At 44.9% G+C, this 15,624-nt stretch overlaps 1 protein-coding gene across 2 annotated transcripts in view; it reads right to left on the bottom strand.

Annotated features, from left to right (window-relative positions):
* LOC120949913 (uncharacterized) overlaps positions 1-14,867 on the bottom strand; it is a 56,263-nt gene extending 41,396 nt beyond the window's left edge. The window contains exons 1-2 of one of the 2 annotated variants that reach the window (XM_040367508.2): positions 14,556-14,867; positions 12,988-13,283 (exon numbers count right to left, since the gene is read on the bottom strand). The gene's annotated coding sequence lies outside the window, so the exon portion shown is untranslated. The other variant, XM_049611126.1, reaches the window with a different exon arrangement.
* Between the last annotated feature and the right edge of the window lie 757 nt (positions 14,868-15,624).

Raw genomic sequence — 15,624 nt, forward strand, 5'->3', positions numbered from 1 at the left:
GGCCCAGGGAGGAGTGCCCCCCAAGTGCCAACTAACCATCGGTGACGTAATGTAATAAAGTATTGATTGATTTCATTTTTCCAACCAATGCGTGTGTTTGTGTAGTTGCGAGTTGCGACGGAGATTGGGACTGTAGTGCCCGGGCAATGGACGTGCACTGCACATATTGCAAACGAAAGGTAATGGAATTGGTTGCCCGGTTCGGGATCATACTATGCTAGATTAGCAGGTATGTCCCCGCACGCACGCCGGATACAAAATGAATCTCCCGTGATGAGAGATAGAGCCGAGGTCTGGCCCGGCGGTGGAAGGGTTCGTTGGGTTTGTGCTTCATGCACGATATATACTGTTAAAAAGAAGTACAGATTCGATTACTATTTTGTGCTGCAAGCAGAAAGAGGGAAAAGCAAGAAATTCCAGCAATACAGGAGAGTTACTGCCAAAGTGAAAGTATGAAATGGTTTCTTTCTCTTGCCACAGGCTTGGCCAAATTTTGATGGAAATATTTTTCCATACCCTCTGAAAAGTTGAGCTCGTAGGACGTCAAAAAGCACTGACAGCGCTGCCAAAATGCACTTTCCCTGATTAAGCACGATGATACCATACCGGGGGAAAAAATACTCCAACAGTTTGCTTTTAATCTGATTGTCAAATGGCAAGAATGCCCGAACAAAACCAACAAACAAAAAACAAAGGCACAAACGTCCTTTAAACAGCCCTTCCCGGGTGGCGTTTTCTTTGGTCAGAAAAAAAAAAACAGAAATTATAAGCAACCTCCCGTCCTCAAAAAAAACCCATCCCAAACGCCTAACGATCATCAGCGGTCAGACTCGGTCAGAGCGTCAGCCCACCTAACGATGGAGACAAGGGAGGAAGAATAGAGAAGGATGTTCCACGCGTTTTTCTCGCGCATACGACAACAGCGCACAATAACAACGGTAAAAGGTAAAACGAATGATAATATACCCTTTACATCCCTCCAGTCATCAAAGGGACGGCCCGGAAAGAAGGACGACGACGACGACGACCACGCAGTTTTTCAAGTCCAGCTCGAGCTCCACCCTAAAATCGTCGTAACCATAATCATCAACCTAATCGTCGTCACCGTCAGCAGGCAGCACCGCACTGTCCAGCGCTTGCCGCAGGAAGTCCAACCCCCTGCCCCCCTTCACCTCCGCACGTTCGTTGGGCGCAATGAAAATATCATAAATGAAAAATAACCTAAACGCTATTTCGGTTTTAAAGAACCATGGCAGGGCATTAGGGGCGTAATAATTGTGAGCACGCGATTTCGTTGTAACCGACCGAGTCCTCGTCATCGTCCTCCTCGTGGCGGCATTCACAGCGGCAACGAGCGGACCCGGGAAAGGACAGTGGAATCGTTGGGCGGCGCTGACCGGAAAGCACAATCCAAAGCAACGCGAACGAACTGCGCCCACTGCGCCCTTAATCTGTGGGAGGAGGGAAGGAAGCATTCCCAATTCAACCTAACCAATTCGTTGGCCGCGATAGTGTGTAGATTTCGTTTTTATGATTAGATTTTCTGTTTTAGAGTTCTGTTTTAAGATTGATTTTTGTTGCGGTGCTGCTGGTTGAGTTTTTGTTTTTTGTTTTGCTCTCCGCTGCAAATAAGCGTGACAGTGTTAAAGTTTATGCCCGCGAGCTGCTACAATAAAACAGCGCCCAACGGCGGGGAAACCCCTTTGGGAAAGGCAAATTAACCAAAAACACATCGGATAGCTGGATTTATTTAAATTAACTTTATCGACCGTTCGACCGTACAGTTTGCCCCTGCGTTTTGCCTCATGCCGCGTAGGGGGAAGAGGGAAATTAAACACCCTTTTCCCCTGTGATGGCTCCACTAGCTCACCTTCTTTAGGTGTATGTATACCCAGTTTCGGCTTTTGACTGCGCATTGTAAAAAAAAGGAAAAACAAAATAGTTCACCAGACCAAAGGTCATAACTTGAAAGTGAAATTAATGAAAAACGAAAAGCTTTGTTGCCGCGTTAGCCGCTACTGGCAGGGCATGAGCGGGTAGTTCTAATTTATAGCACCGCGAATGGCCATTTCAATTCAAACTGTGGCGCACGGTAGTAGTTTTGACGTGAGAAGAAGGGAGGGAGAAAGTTATGATTTTAATGGCGCACATATTTTACTGCTTTCGTTGAATTTTTAGGTGAAAATAAGCTGAAGTAGAGCTGCTGAAACATCTTTTCCAACCCCATTAAAGTAGCGTTAACAGCAGCAAGTAATAAGCAAGATTTGCATAGCAAAATTTCCATTGAAATTGCCCCAACCAAAAGCCAAACTTAAAGCCCGTACTCCTTCCCAAACGGATTGTACCGCATCGCAGCCAAACTTTAAATCCCTCGACGTTAAAAGTAGCACAACGACGAACCTTAAAACATACCCTTCGAAAAGAAAGGTTATTATAGCTCACCCTCCTTTCCTCTCCCACTCCCTGCCCACCAGTGCCATCCCAAAACATCGTTGCGTATGCGCGCAACTGGTGATCTTTAAAATTTAGCACAGACCGTCTCGTAAACCCACACCAAACAGCAAATCTCACTTTAATGGCATTCAGGGCGGAATGGTGTGTGTGTGTTCGACAGGCGATGAAAACTTTAACGTGACCCTGGACCGTCGCAAAACAAACCCCACCCTCTCTCTCAAGCGGTGTCCTATATCCCACGGCAAGCGGCTTTAAACTGTGTGACGATAAAGGAGCAAGATTCTTTAAAGTCATTTGCCAGGTTCAATCTTTCCGTTGTCGTCAATGCACGAACCGGCCGCTTCCCACCCACGACAAAAGTCTCGTCCATGTAAGATTCACGTTCTCTCTATCTCCCTCTCTTTCACTCTCCTTATTCCTCTTGTTGGCTTCGTATCTCTAAAATTCTAACGTGAAAAACGGGCAACAGAGAGGCAAAACCCATTGGAAATAAGGATAGAGAGTTGCAATAAAAAAAAATTAGCTACTAAAAACTGTCCATGTATCTCCATGCCATTCCAAGCATGGAACACACACTCACATACTCCCACACACACACACACACACATACGTGACGGGGGAGAATTATCTTTTGCTAAAATGAGTATTTTCGGACCAGTGGTCACTAGGTAAAAATGCTACTAACCGAGAAACACATAAAAGTTGCAAACACCACCATCCGTTGGCCGCCCAACCACCAACCCGCCACCCAAAAACACACAAACCTCCAAGCAACCATTCGGCCACACACACGCGCGCGCAAAGGACGCATAAGGATTCGCTTTCGCTCTTCAAGTACATCACACTCATACAAACACACACACACACATACATCGGAGACATCGGTGGGCGAATGGTCTTCTCGGTCGTGACGGATTCGGGAGAAAACGGCCCTACATTTCCTCAGGATTTTCCTTTTCCGCTTTCGTTTTTTTTTTATTTACATCTTTCCAAAAGTGAAAGTGAAAATCCCGGCCCCGCGGCTCGGTCCGATTTGAACTGACCAAACCTGAAGAAAAAAAACCCTCCATAAACCCGAACGATGTGTGCGGTGCATGTGTGTCGGTGCCCGAGTGTGTGTGTGCGTGCAAAAGTAGGAAAAACAGCAACAGGGAGTGCGGAGCTGATGGGAGGAGGTGGAAACTGAGCGGACGAAAGTGAAAGTATGTACACAGAGGCATGCATATGGGGTAAGGACATACATACACACACACTCATCTCCCTTACCACGCCAACAAATCGCCCCCGTTCCTCGCCCTGCCAAGGGAGGAAATGGCGTGAGCACAACGACGACGTTCGCGAAAAGGCAAGAAAAATAAAGTTTGCCCGCAGACGACGATGACGGTTGGAGGGCTATGTCTTCGTGGGCCTATCGCAGTGTGCCAGAAAGGGAAGCGAAGCACGTGTGAAATGGGAGTGTTGCTCTGGAAGGAGCGAGTGAGTGACAAGAGCGCACCAAACCAAAAAGGGAGAGCCCTGTGGAGAGCGCTGTGAACTCAGGGAAAGAGGGCAAGCTCATAACTCATCTCCTTTCGCTGGGGCTCCCTTTCACCAGGCGCCAGGGGCAGGAAAACTGTGGTGATACACCACAGTCAGTGTGTGCGTGTGTGTGTGCGTGTGTGTGTGCCTGCGACGTTCAACATTTCAATCGTATCTTGGGAGAGGTTTGTTTTCTTTTGCCCTTCCTTTTGCCTTCCGGCAGCATTGCCCCAGTGTCCCGGCGCTTTCGAAATTTCTTTCTCATTTAACACAACTTTCACTCCCTCTGCCACCATCTTTTCGTCCCACTGATATCCCCCACCCCCCCTCATTCACCCCTGGTGGCCACTGTCTCTCATTTTCTTTTCTCCAAAGCCCAGCAGAAGGATGTGAGTTTCTTTTGAAAAACAAGGAAAAACTCGACCCCAACCCCTATTCACACGCACACACACACGTACACACGAGACGTTCGGTCATTTAAATTGAGGCCAGCGTCGGGCCAGCCCCGCAACAGAACAAATTCGCCGGACACAGCCGGAATACAGGATAACACACTATCCAGGAAGTCGCAAAACTTGTAGGCAGGTGGAGGAGATGGCGGCGGCGGCGGCGGCAAAGGATCAGAAAACGCACGCAGTTGTGTTAGGAGGGTGAAGAGAACAACAACAACAAAAAAACACTCATCATTGCATCCCCATCCTCTCCATCCACCGCCGGTGTGAGTGATGTGAGCTTCTTTGCCTTTTTTTCTCACCAGACGACGACGACGACGATTTGATTCGTGCCCTCTCGCTCGCTGGCCCACGAAACCGACCGCCGTCGGGGAAGCCGGAAAGAGAGGCAACATCCGCCTGTCTCCCTACCCCGGCCGTCCACACAAATCGCCCACGTTGGATGGACGAACGGCCATTACATCACACGCCACGTCAGTGTCCTCTGGCTGGGCCCCGTTTTCCAGCCACCCCCAGCCACCGACGCGCCTACTACTACCTAACTGCTCTCAATCGCACATTGTACTTGCACACCAACACTCACACGCACACGCATCCTTGGATCAGTTTTTATTTTATTTCCTTTACTACCACCGGCTCTCTCATAGCAACCCCCTCCAACCTACTTCGCCTTTAATTCCCTCAAGCGTATCGTGCTGTAATGGTGTGTGTGTGTGCACGTTCCTGTGTTGGGATGTGGGGAGGTCTGAGTAATAAGGGGGGGGATGAAAATCGAAAGTAAAAACTTTTCTCATTTTTACATTCGCTCCGCTTCAACTTTGTGGCCCCCACGTTGAGCAGCATCCGCCACTGACCGTTGCCTTTTTTCTGCACCAGTTTTCCCTCGAATGAGAAGGACCGACGTACACAGACAGAGACAGAGATAGAGATAGAGATAGAGACAGAGAGAGAGAGAGAGAGAGCGAGAGAGCTCAAATTCAAAGTGAGAAAGACGATGAGCGATAAACTGACCAGCGGAAAGCCCACGCGAAGGGAACCGCACACAACTGGACTTTCTCCGATTTGTTACGTCTTCTTCTTCTTTTTTTTATAATGTTAGACGAACAACACACGCCGGACACGCTCTCCTTCGGCCCGTTTGTTTTCTCCTTCTTTTTTTTTGCATTCCCTGCTTTCTTCTTTGGCAGGATTTTTTCTTCCGTTATTGCGTTTTCCACACCGCACACACTGGCACATTCATCTTTTGGGGCTGCGGCTCGGCTGGACAGTCCTACCAACTGTTCTCCCACCACCATCCATCACCCACCCAACACCTCATCCTCCCAAATCGTGAGCAACTTTCCCTGTGCAAGATGGACAAGCCTGAGCCTTTTGCTTTTCTCTTTCCCACTCACGGCCAGCCCGCGGTGACTGACTTTGATAGATAATTTTTCTTTTTCTCTCTCCCTTCCAAGCACGAATGTGAATTTTCTCCTTTCCATTTCTAAATTCTTCCCGCACGCACAACATTTTCCTTTGCGCGTCTTGCTGGGCTGGACTTGCCCTTGTGTGTGTGTGTGTGTGTGTGTGTGTGTGTGTGTGTGTGTGTTGATGTTGATGTGTGTAAGCCTCAGCATCCCTATTTTTCTTTTATCGCGTTATTAATTTTACGCGATTTTTGTACTTTCGCCTCGGTTATGTTTGTTTGTTTGAAGGCCAGTCGGACGCGCCCAGTCCCCCGGTTTTCGGCCCCACAACACACCTTGGCATTTTTCCTTCGCTTGCTTTTTCAACGGAGAAATTACTGTGAGCCTTGTGCATACTTTTTTGGGGGGGAAATTCTCTTTACAAAGTAAGGCAGATTAATGGCATCTAATCCGCCACTGCCTCGATCGATGGTTCTGCTGATGGTTTTTGTGCTTTCCAGCTCGGACTTCGATTGCCAGCAGCTTTCTTTTTTGTTATTGTGTCGTTGCTTCCTATGGCTTCTTTATGTATCTGTGTGTGTGTACTGTGTCGTCGTATCAATATCGTACAAAATGCAATACATAGTGCACAATCGCCAATCGGATGAGAGTGTACATATGCTCGGGAATAATTATTTACACGGTTTGTTTCTATTCAATCCACCCCTTCTCTCCCGCTTCCCAAGAGTACAGCTATCCAATTTCTAATATGAACAGATATGGCAATGTGTTTACCTTTGCAACAAAATAACGTAACACAAACACACACGATTGCGTCCATATGAGAAGAGCCATTGGGATGCTGTTTTCCACGACTTGCCAAACAAATAGCGGAGATTTTAATAAATTATCAATAATAAAGATATTTTTATATGCTCTGTTCACACCCCCATCGTACAGGTTCTGAAGAAATTCCACATAGCACTGTTTTATCTAATTCATCAAGGATAATGTATTTCAGCTTCAGTTGGTTTGTGTTCGCAAGAAAGGGGAAATTACGTTCTAGGAACGAAAACAAAGCTCGCTACACCATAAAGGGCTGATGAGTTTTGGCAAATATTTTTATTCATTCTTTGAATATTAGCAGCATTTGTTTGCTGCTGTAGCTTCACGTATCATTCCGTACGTAGAAATGAAAGAATAAACAAATGTGTGTGTGCATGTTTTGAAAGGAAAAAGAGAAAACTTGCCCGAAAGAGAAAACGAAATGAGAAAGATTAAGTTTGTTTAAGAAAAAGGTTTTAGCCAGTATCTAATGCATAGCAGAGCAAATGGCATTATTCATCATTTGCGGGATCTTTTTTTCAATTTACCTGTTACCTTTCATGAGATGTATTTCATATCTGTAAGATCGTTAAAATACATATTGAAACGACCAAGGTAATGGCTGGTATTATTGAATCCGTTCGTAGCGGCGGCGTACGTCCCGACACTCATTTTCCTAACGTACTAGATAGTTGCTACAGTTATTCACCGCGGCGTTGTAGGAGCGGGCTCAAGAAATGTGTTGCCATCCCTAGAATTTCATGTGAGCGCCGTACGTTCCCGTTACGAACGGATTCAATAATACCACCCAATAATTTAAAATTATGTTGCTGTTGCTATACATCAAACCGGCTTTTGTTCCTAGGGAGATCGTGTTTAATGAGGATTACAATGAATAGTAAAGCTGCCTTCTACTGGGTTGCTTAGTCGATTCCGCCATACTAACAACCTTCACATTAACAGACGAACGCAACAGATGGCAGGACAATGGTTAGAGTTGCATTTGGGAATGGTTTTACATTTGAGATAACGTTATCATTTAATGTCACAGTGCAGTTGAATTAAGTGCGATTGAAAGCCATTACTAAATTATACATAGCGTGCCTTTTATACGAAATCTCACAATTCCAACAATTCTAATTATAGATATTAATCACTTTGATCATATAAAATGAAAATACTAGAATGACTGACCTCAAAGGAACCTTGAATCAAATTTGGCAAACAAAACTGACAAAGCTGCACTGATACTTGACGGTTTAACAGTAAATAAAGGTTAGGTGAGGCTTGGTAATGGTAAATCCTGTACACGTCATTGCTCTTGTTGGAACGATGGCGATGCACTTAACCTGTTAGTAAGTCAGAGAAGTTAAAATAGAGGCGTAAGGTCCAATAATAACTGAGTAGCTGAATTCTTCTTCTTTGGCTCAACATAACCGTTGTCGGTGAAGGCGCCTGCCTGTACCACTACTTGTGGACTTAGCTTTCAATGACTTATTGATTGCCCCCCATAGCAGGATAGTCATCAGTCCTAACCCGTATGGCGGGCACGGTCCATTCGGGGCTTGAACCCATGACGGGCATGTTGTTAAGTCGTACGAGTTGACGACTGTACCACGAGACCGGCTCAAAGTATCTGAATTACAAATGAATAAATAACTCTTTTTTCTCAAACTGATATTTCCTGGATATCTTTTACTTTTTAGTGATTTTCATTGATAATTAAGAACCTGATGCGTTACAACATATGACTCAGCCTCATAAATTTCTTCCCGAAATTCCTAGAGCACAACTACAAGCTACTATTTACAGTTTTTCCATTACCTCAAATCCAATCCAATGCACGAATGTACAGCCAAATCTTAAGCACACCTCAAAGGATCGTTTCTAGCAGCCCAACCAGTGTACGATCGAAATGATCTACCAATATAGCTTTCCATTGATGCCACACTGTAATCACGAGGAGGTTCAGGACATGTTTCAATTTTCGGTGACATTTGTCCATTTTCCTATCAATAACAGACCATCCAGCGACCAGTGCCCACGACAAGAGGACACTTCAGATCTGTATCGTTGTGTGCTAGCTGCTTTCTCAACCCTCTGCTCCCCACCATTTCCATTCCCATTGGCCGAATAGCGAATGGCGGTTCCCGTTCCTGCATCCTGCAAACCACTTTCGCCATGTCAATTCTTACTGATTTCAATGTAATTTTCTTCTCATTTATTCAATGACATGGCGATTTGATACATTTTCCCTACGATTGCTGCTGGACAGTCACTTCCCCGCTACCCATCTACCATTATCCTGTCTCTCCATGATTCTCCCCTCCCCCCTCCAACGTCAGTTGGATTGTGTAACGTCAACATGTACACACACTGTGCGAAGAAGCGACCTGGCAATTGCGACTTCTTCTAGCGGCAGCGGTGGAGGAGGTGCGCGCACGGATGGCTGGCTGGGCAGATAAATTTCCTGTTTGTGGAAAATTTCCCCGAAACCCCACGGCAAACCCTGGCAGCGCGCCATGTGTGGACGTGGGTGGTTGGTTGGTGGGTGGTTATTATGAGTACTGTATTTTTTCTTCCTCTTCTTCGTCCACTCCTCTTCCTGCTATCGCACAGTTATGCTTTCTTCCGTCCCAACCCCGGCGCCGATGGCAACACGCGGAAGGAAGGTGGCGAAGGTTTTTTGGTCAACCAAGCACCGGCTCGAGGGGCGCCTATCCTATGGAGAGCCATTCGCCGCCACTCTCGATATATAGTTAGAGGCGCACATAATCCACCCCAGCCGCCGTGTGTGGCCGACGAGCATAACGACAACAACAAAAAAACGACACCCGCCCCGTTATGAAAAGCTACCGTGTCATCGCCAACAGGCAGCATAGTAGTTGGTAGAAGGAGGCGAGGGAGGGTGCAGAAGCGGAAGGGAGTGAGCGGGCAGTCGATTTTGTCCACCGGATACCACACGACGACGACACAATCGGGCATACATCATCGCCAACAACATCATCATCAACATCGTCATCATCTTCCATCATCGGCACTTGTATCCTTTTTGAGGGGGGTGGGCAATGACGGGTGTCCGAGGGAAGCCGAAAAGAGGTGCACCAGAAAAAAGGCAACTCGTACAGAACCGTGTAACGAACCGGGTACCGCCGCGGCCAGTGTTGAAAAGTGACACAGGTCGGTCCTACTCCCCTTCCCGATGCTTCCAGTGTACGGCCCGACCCGTCAGACGAAGAAGAATAAGAAGAAGAAAAAGAAGCCTCTTCAAGGTGATGATATAAGGGCCGGGAGAGTGAGGGCCAACGGGGCAGATTTCGCGCAGCACAAGGGGCACACGCAGGGAAAACGGGATGAAATAAAACCGTCTTTATGCGGGCACACGCACATATACACGCGCGCGCGCGCCCGAAACGTCACATACACCACAGAGGGTGGCCAAAAATAGGCAAACAAATATCCTCCAGCCACCTTTTGCGTGGCGTATCTTTTTGTCCTTTCTCTTCTTATTCTGCTTCTTCCTCCGACAGGACAAATCGCCCATGTACGAATAGATACATGCACACGCGCTCCTCACCACCGCACACAGGACACAGGCGAACGCAAATAGGACCAGAATTGCCAGCCCGACCACCCACTCCCTTGCCATCCTTGTGTGTTTGCCACCCTTGTGTGTGCCGTCGTTCGGTGAGCGAAGGACATTACATTCGCCACGGTGAAGGCTTTTCTATTTCCTAATTTCACAAAAAATAAATTGGAGGAAAATTATTAATATTTATTTATTGATGATCTGATCAGAAATATTGATAAGACTTCGCCCCGGCTATCGAGGGTATCGGTGGTTTCGGAGAGGGCAAACGTGTGTGTGTGTGTGTGTGTGTGACAGGCAGAAAGAAGCAGAAGAGTTTTCTTTCTTCTTATATTTTTTTTTGCTTGGCCAACGGAATCAACTGTTGTAATAGGAGAGAAAATTGCGCACCAGTAAATTGGTGGTTTGAAGGAGTTTGAATGACCGGAGGGATCGGGGAGTGGGGGCAGGAAATGGAAATATGCAGTCGAATTAGAGACGGACCATCGGATCGTTTCTTCGACAACATTGAACCGTCCATCAAAAAGTGAAACCCTAAAAGAGTATTTACTATTGTTGATTTAAATGTAGTCTAAAAGAGAGAGAGCTATCGTAGCTGTGGTTCCTTGATTGGCCGTAAATTATCGACTGGAGACCTTTTACAATACTTAATTTCATGTTACATACCATTCTGATTCAAATTACGGACAGCTTAAAATTCCGGACATTCCTCATGTTTTAACTAATTTTCTTCATATTTTATCGCTGTCCATAATGATAATATTTTTTTAGATGATTGCCATTACGTACTAGAATCAATTAAAAATGTGTCTGACCCCTAGTAGGCCCTGATGCCACAGTAAATAAATATTTTCTATAGATCAGCTCACCACCGGAGACAATTTTAGCAGTTTTGCTAAAAACCGACGTCAGTGTAATTTTGTCTATAATTCTTTATAAGCGCGTTTACGTGCATTGAAGTACATCGGAATTCATTGTCGAAGTAGTTATCAACGTTATAACAACAGTATTTTTATCATATTGTGCTCTGAGTTTATTTTAAACACGTATTTAATACTGTCCGGAATTCGAAACAAATTCTTTTTACTTTGTTTTTAATTTCGGACAACCGAAGCAAATTCTAATTAATTACACACAAATATATGTTTTGACAGCGATGTAAACAAGAGCAACGATTCAGTGATAGCAATAAATCAACGATATTTGAATATAGATGTGTTCCAGGAGGCCACCGACACTCAGAATTGGGTGTTCGGAGTTTAAAATAAGTTAAATATATAAAAAACAGATGTATTGTGTGTGTTTAAAGGTCAAGATAATTGACGAAATTTCGTGGTTGTCCGGAATTTGAATCTAAACGTCCGTAATATGAAACATGAAGTCAAAACTGTCCAGAATGTGAATCAAAATATCATTGTAATTTTATGCATTTTTGCAATGTCTCAAGTATAATTATTGTTTTTTTTTTTATTTTACCTCAAATAAAAAAGCAGAGTAAGCAGAGCTATTATGGCCGTTTCAATTTGAATTAATTAGAAAATATCAAATGCCAAAAATGTCTTAAGTGTCCGTAATTCGAATCAATACGGTATGTGTATTGGTCAATTGTTGTGTTTGTTTTAGCATTGCGACTAAAATTCCAAGAAAGGTTCGTTTATATTTATCTTGAAATGTTGTTAATTAGAAATAATTACGGTACGACCTCGCATCAGCACGCAAACGCTTAGCAGTGTTTTGATAAAATTTAGCACAGCTCACCGTACCGAGTACGGCCATTGTTTTCTCCATAAACTAATCGTAGATAATCTAATTTAATGTAAACCAAAAAAATCGTTTTTATGAGCTGTGTTTTTACAACAACTGTTTTTAATGAGTAAATAATAATAATGAATGATTAAGACACTTTTGTGCATTTGTGTGTTTTTGCTGTGTGTACTTGCTAGAAATATACTAAACAAATAGCTTTAGTACAATGCTTTACAAGCTCATGCAATTTGCACACACTGGTTTGCACAAATTTTAGCTGAACCTGAGCGTTAAGATTAATTTCTTGTAAGAGGGTTTAATTTTTTTGCTTGATTTTTGCCTTTAAAGTATTTTTTTCCGGCACTACAGAAAATTGTTTATCTGAGCCATATATTGCATGGAAAATTCAATGAGACGAGAACAGAGATTAATGCTAAAAACTTCACAACTTCTTCACCAAAAATAGATGTAAAAATAATAATAAACTTATAAGTTAACCAACAAATAAACTCTTTCACATTACTGGTACCAATAAATGGATACGCTAGCAGCAATTTTAATGCGATAAATCCCTTCATCGTCCCATTCGCAAACCGCACCCTGCAGGCGAGATTGTAAAGTTCAATGGCCTTTATCATCCTCCCTTCGGTCAGTTACAACTTCCGGCTCAACAGAATCTGCTGTTTGTGTGTATTTTGGTGAGTGTGTGTGTGTGTCGGTTCACTAATTAACCCTGAAGAAGAACATTGCCGAAGGTTGTTCCCTCTCAGCTTAGCTCGGCCTAGCTCAGCCCATCCACCCCGGCCATTCGATTCCACTAGGGGTGGAATGTTTCACTCACTGGACCAGAGACTGGACAAAGGGAAATCGGTTCCGGTAACCCTTAGGTACAGTAACATCTGTGATGTTTGAAAGTTCCAAATAGTCTCAGCAGAGTTTGATTCTTTGAATTTGTTTGTTTTAAATGTTGTCTTAGATTTAATAAAAAAAAAACTAAAATACTGTAACTTTCTCTTACCTTAGTGAGCGTGTTTAAGTACTTCTACGCCGCTCTCCCAACGACATCCGGATTGCACTGTATTGGTACTGGTAGGGAGGTGAGGTAGAACTGGTACAGAGGCAATACGGTCGTTCCGAACACCTCTTCTTCTTCTTCTTCTTCTTCTTCTTCTTCTTCTTCTTCTTCTTCTTCTGCTTCTACTTAATACACACTTTCTTCTTTTCTTATCACAATATTATTATATCTTCTTTTCTCTACTATGTCGCGCTTAACTTGTTGCTAGTACAGTGGGATACATTCACGTTGGTCGGTCACTAGCGAACAGGCGGGAAGACAAAACAGACAACGTTCGATCATCGTTAGATGAAATTCCGAAACAACTTTCAAATAGATTACATTCACACAAGCATAATATGTTTTATGTTGCATACGCTTCTAAATATACTCGGCATTTATAGCCCCTACCAAGAATTTTTTTTAAAGACATTGAATCCACCATTTGAACAATCAAAGTTGTTGTTCGTGGAACAGATTGGACGGCTGGAGTTTTACACAACACCACCGGGAATGTAAAACTGTTTTTTTTTTGTTTTTTTTTGTTTCGCACCCAAACCCGATTTATAGTTTCTGTTGAATCGATATTTGTTACTTTACGAAACAGTTTAAGCTTCCACCTAGTACATAGGGGCCGGAATAATGATAATAAAAAAAAAACACGATCCCACCCAATGCCCCCAATCGCTCCCCCACCAAACCCATGAATCCATCATGATTCTTGAGGAAATAAAAAAAAGGAATGCAACCCCCTTCGATATTTTCTTCTATTTGACACGGAAACTTGAAAATAAAAACTTCCAACGCTCCCACCAACCCACATGGTCCGAAGCGGGATTCAACAAAGGAAGGATGTGTCGTAAATCAAAAAAATAATCAATTTTGCTCCAGTTGGGGAAAACGGGAGCGTCGTGGAGAGACGCTGAACAACGCTGAAATGGAATCGCGTGAAGCAGTTTTAAAAAGGCATCGAAACGCACTTTTGCACCACAACAAGTTCTACTAAGTTTCACAAATGTTCCCCCTTGTTGGGGATATTCACGCATCGCACATTGCACAATTAGTCGCACGCTGTTGGATTCGAGCAAGCCCCCGGAACATTCACATTGCCGAAAATCCTACAGGATTCAAACAGGAAAATCCACTACAGATCACATTGCCACTGATTGAACGGTCTAGTGTTCTGCGTGTGTGCCTCTGTAATGTCCTTATCGCTTCAGCTGCAGGCAACACTTCGGGCAAGTCACTCCAGGACGCGAAAAGCACACAAAACTTACGGGCACAAAACTTCACAGCGATAAAACACCAACACCTAACTAATCATTTCAAACACACTATAGCGTCCGTCTGGGGGATGGTATATGAGCGCACACAAACAGTGCGAATGTCGCGCGCGCGTTGCCGCACTACTTGCAGTAGAACCGATGCCGGGCCTGCTTTGTTGTACTATATGTTGTTGCCGTGTGTGGTTACACTTTTGCCTACTTTGGTTCACAAAATTTCCTCCCTAAAAAAAAAAAGAAATCTCCAACCCCTCGTAGCTCCGCTTCCGTCTGTGCGTGTGAGTGTATGTTTTTGCTTGTGTGTTCCTGGGGTAGCCGGGCTACACGCGCCGTTCCGGAGGCTACCGCTTCGGACGCGACTTTTTTACAGACTGACTGACACTGTGCGGCGAAGGTGTGCGCCAGACTCGGACTCCCGAGCGGTCGCGGTTCCGAGCAACCGTCCATGTAACCACCCCGCCCGGCCCCGTGTCCGGCTGCTTAAGGGCACGACGACACTCCTCCCCCACCTCCCCCTCGTATAAGGCAGCAACAAAAAAGAACGCACTCGCCCCATTCCGTGCAGCGACCGCGCGCACCGGACAACACATGGCAACGAGCCGAGGACGAGCGCGAGACAGAGAAGTAGAGAGCGAGACAGAGAGAGAGAGAGAGCACGGGCGTGATACAGAGAGAGACAGAAAATTTCAATCCTACACATTTGTCGTCCTGAAGTCAGAAGGAGAGCAGTACTAATGCAGAGCGTTTGAACAGGACAGCAGGAGTGGTGGTGGTTTTGGGGAACAGGACAGCAGCCAGAGAGCGGAACAGCATGCAAACTTTTCTCCTGCCGATTTTTATTTCACGCTGGTGTGTTCACGTTCCTTTTCCACCAATACACGTTCGTGCGGGTGTAGTAGTGTGCGATCGGTTTCCCTTTCGTTTGTCCTGTTTTTTTCCTCGTGTTGTTGGTTTGTTTTCTGCAATGAGGGAGCCCACTCGGTAAAATCTGGGGTAAAAAAGGATATTTGAATTTCTCTCCGCTTTGGTGAGCACTGCCGCTAGCATCGCCGCTCCCTGCACATCAATGCAGCCCGAAGAAAGGTTGCAGTCGCATCGCACTACAGGCTGTCGACGCAGCTGATGGTTGGGAAGTGAGAAGGACAGAACGTGCTAAGGTAGGCACGATTTTTGACAACACATCCCTTCACGACGTGGAACGTGTACAACTGGAAGGGAAGATACGAAAGGAAAATAGAAGAAGAAAAAAAAACAAATAATCCACCCTCGCACATCGGTGCGGTGCGTTTTTCCGATGATATGCATTTGGCTTTATGTT

The sequence above is a fragment of the Anopheles coluzzii genome, chromosome 2 (assembly GCF_943734685.1).
Source record: "Anopheles coluzzii chromosome 2, AcolN3, whole genome shotgun sequence".
Lineage (NCBI taxonomy): Eukaryota > Metazoa > Arthropoda > Insecta > Diptera > Culicidae > Anopheles > Anopheles coluzzii.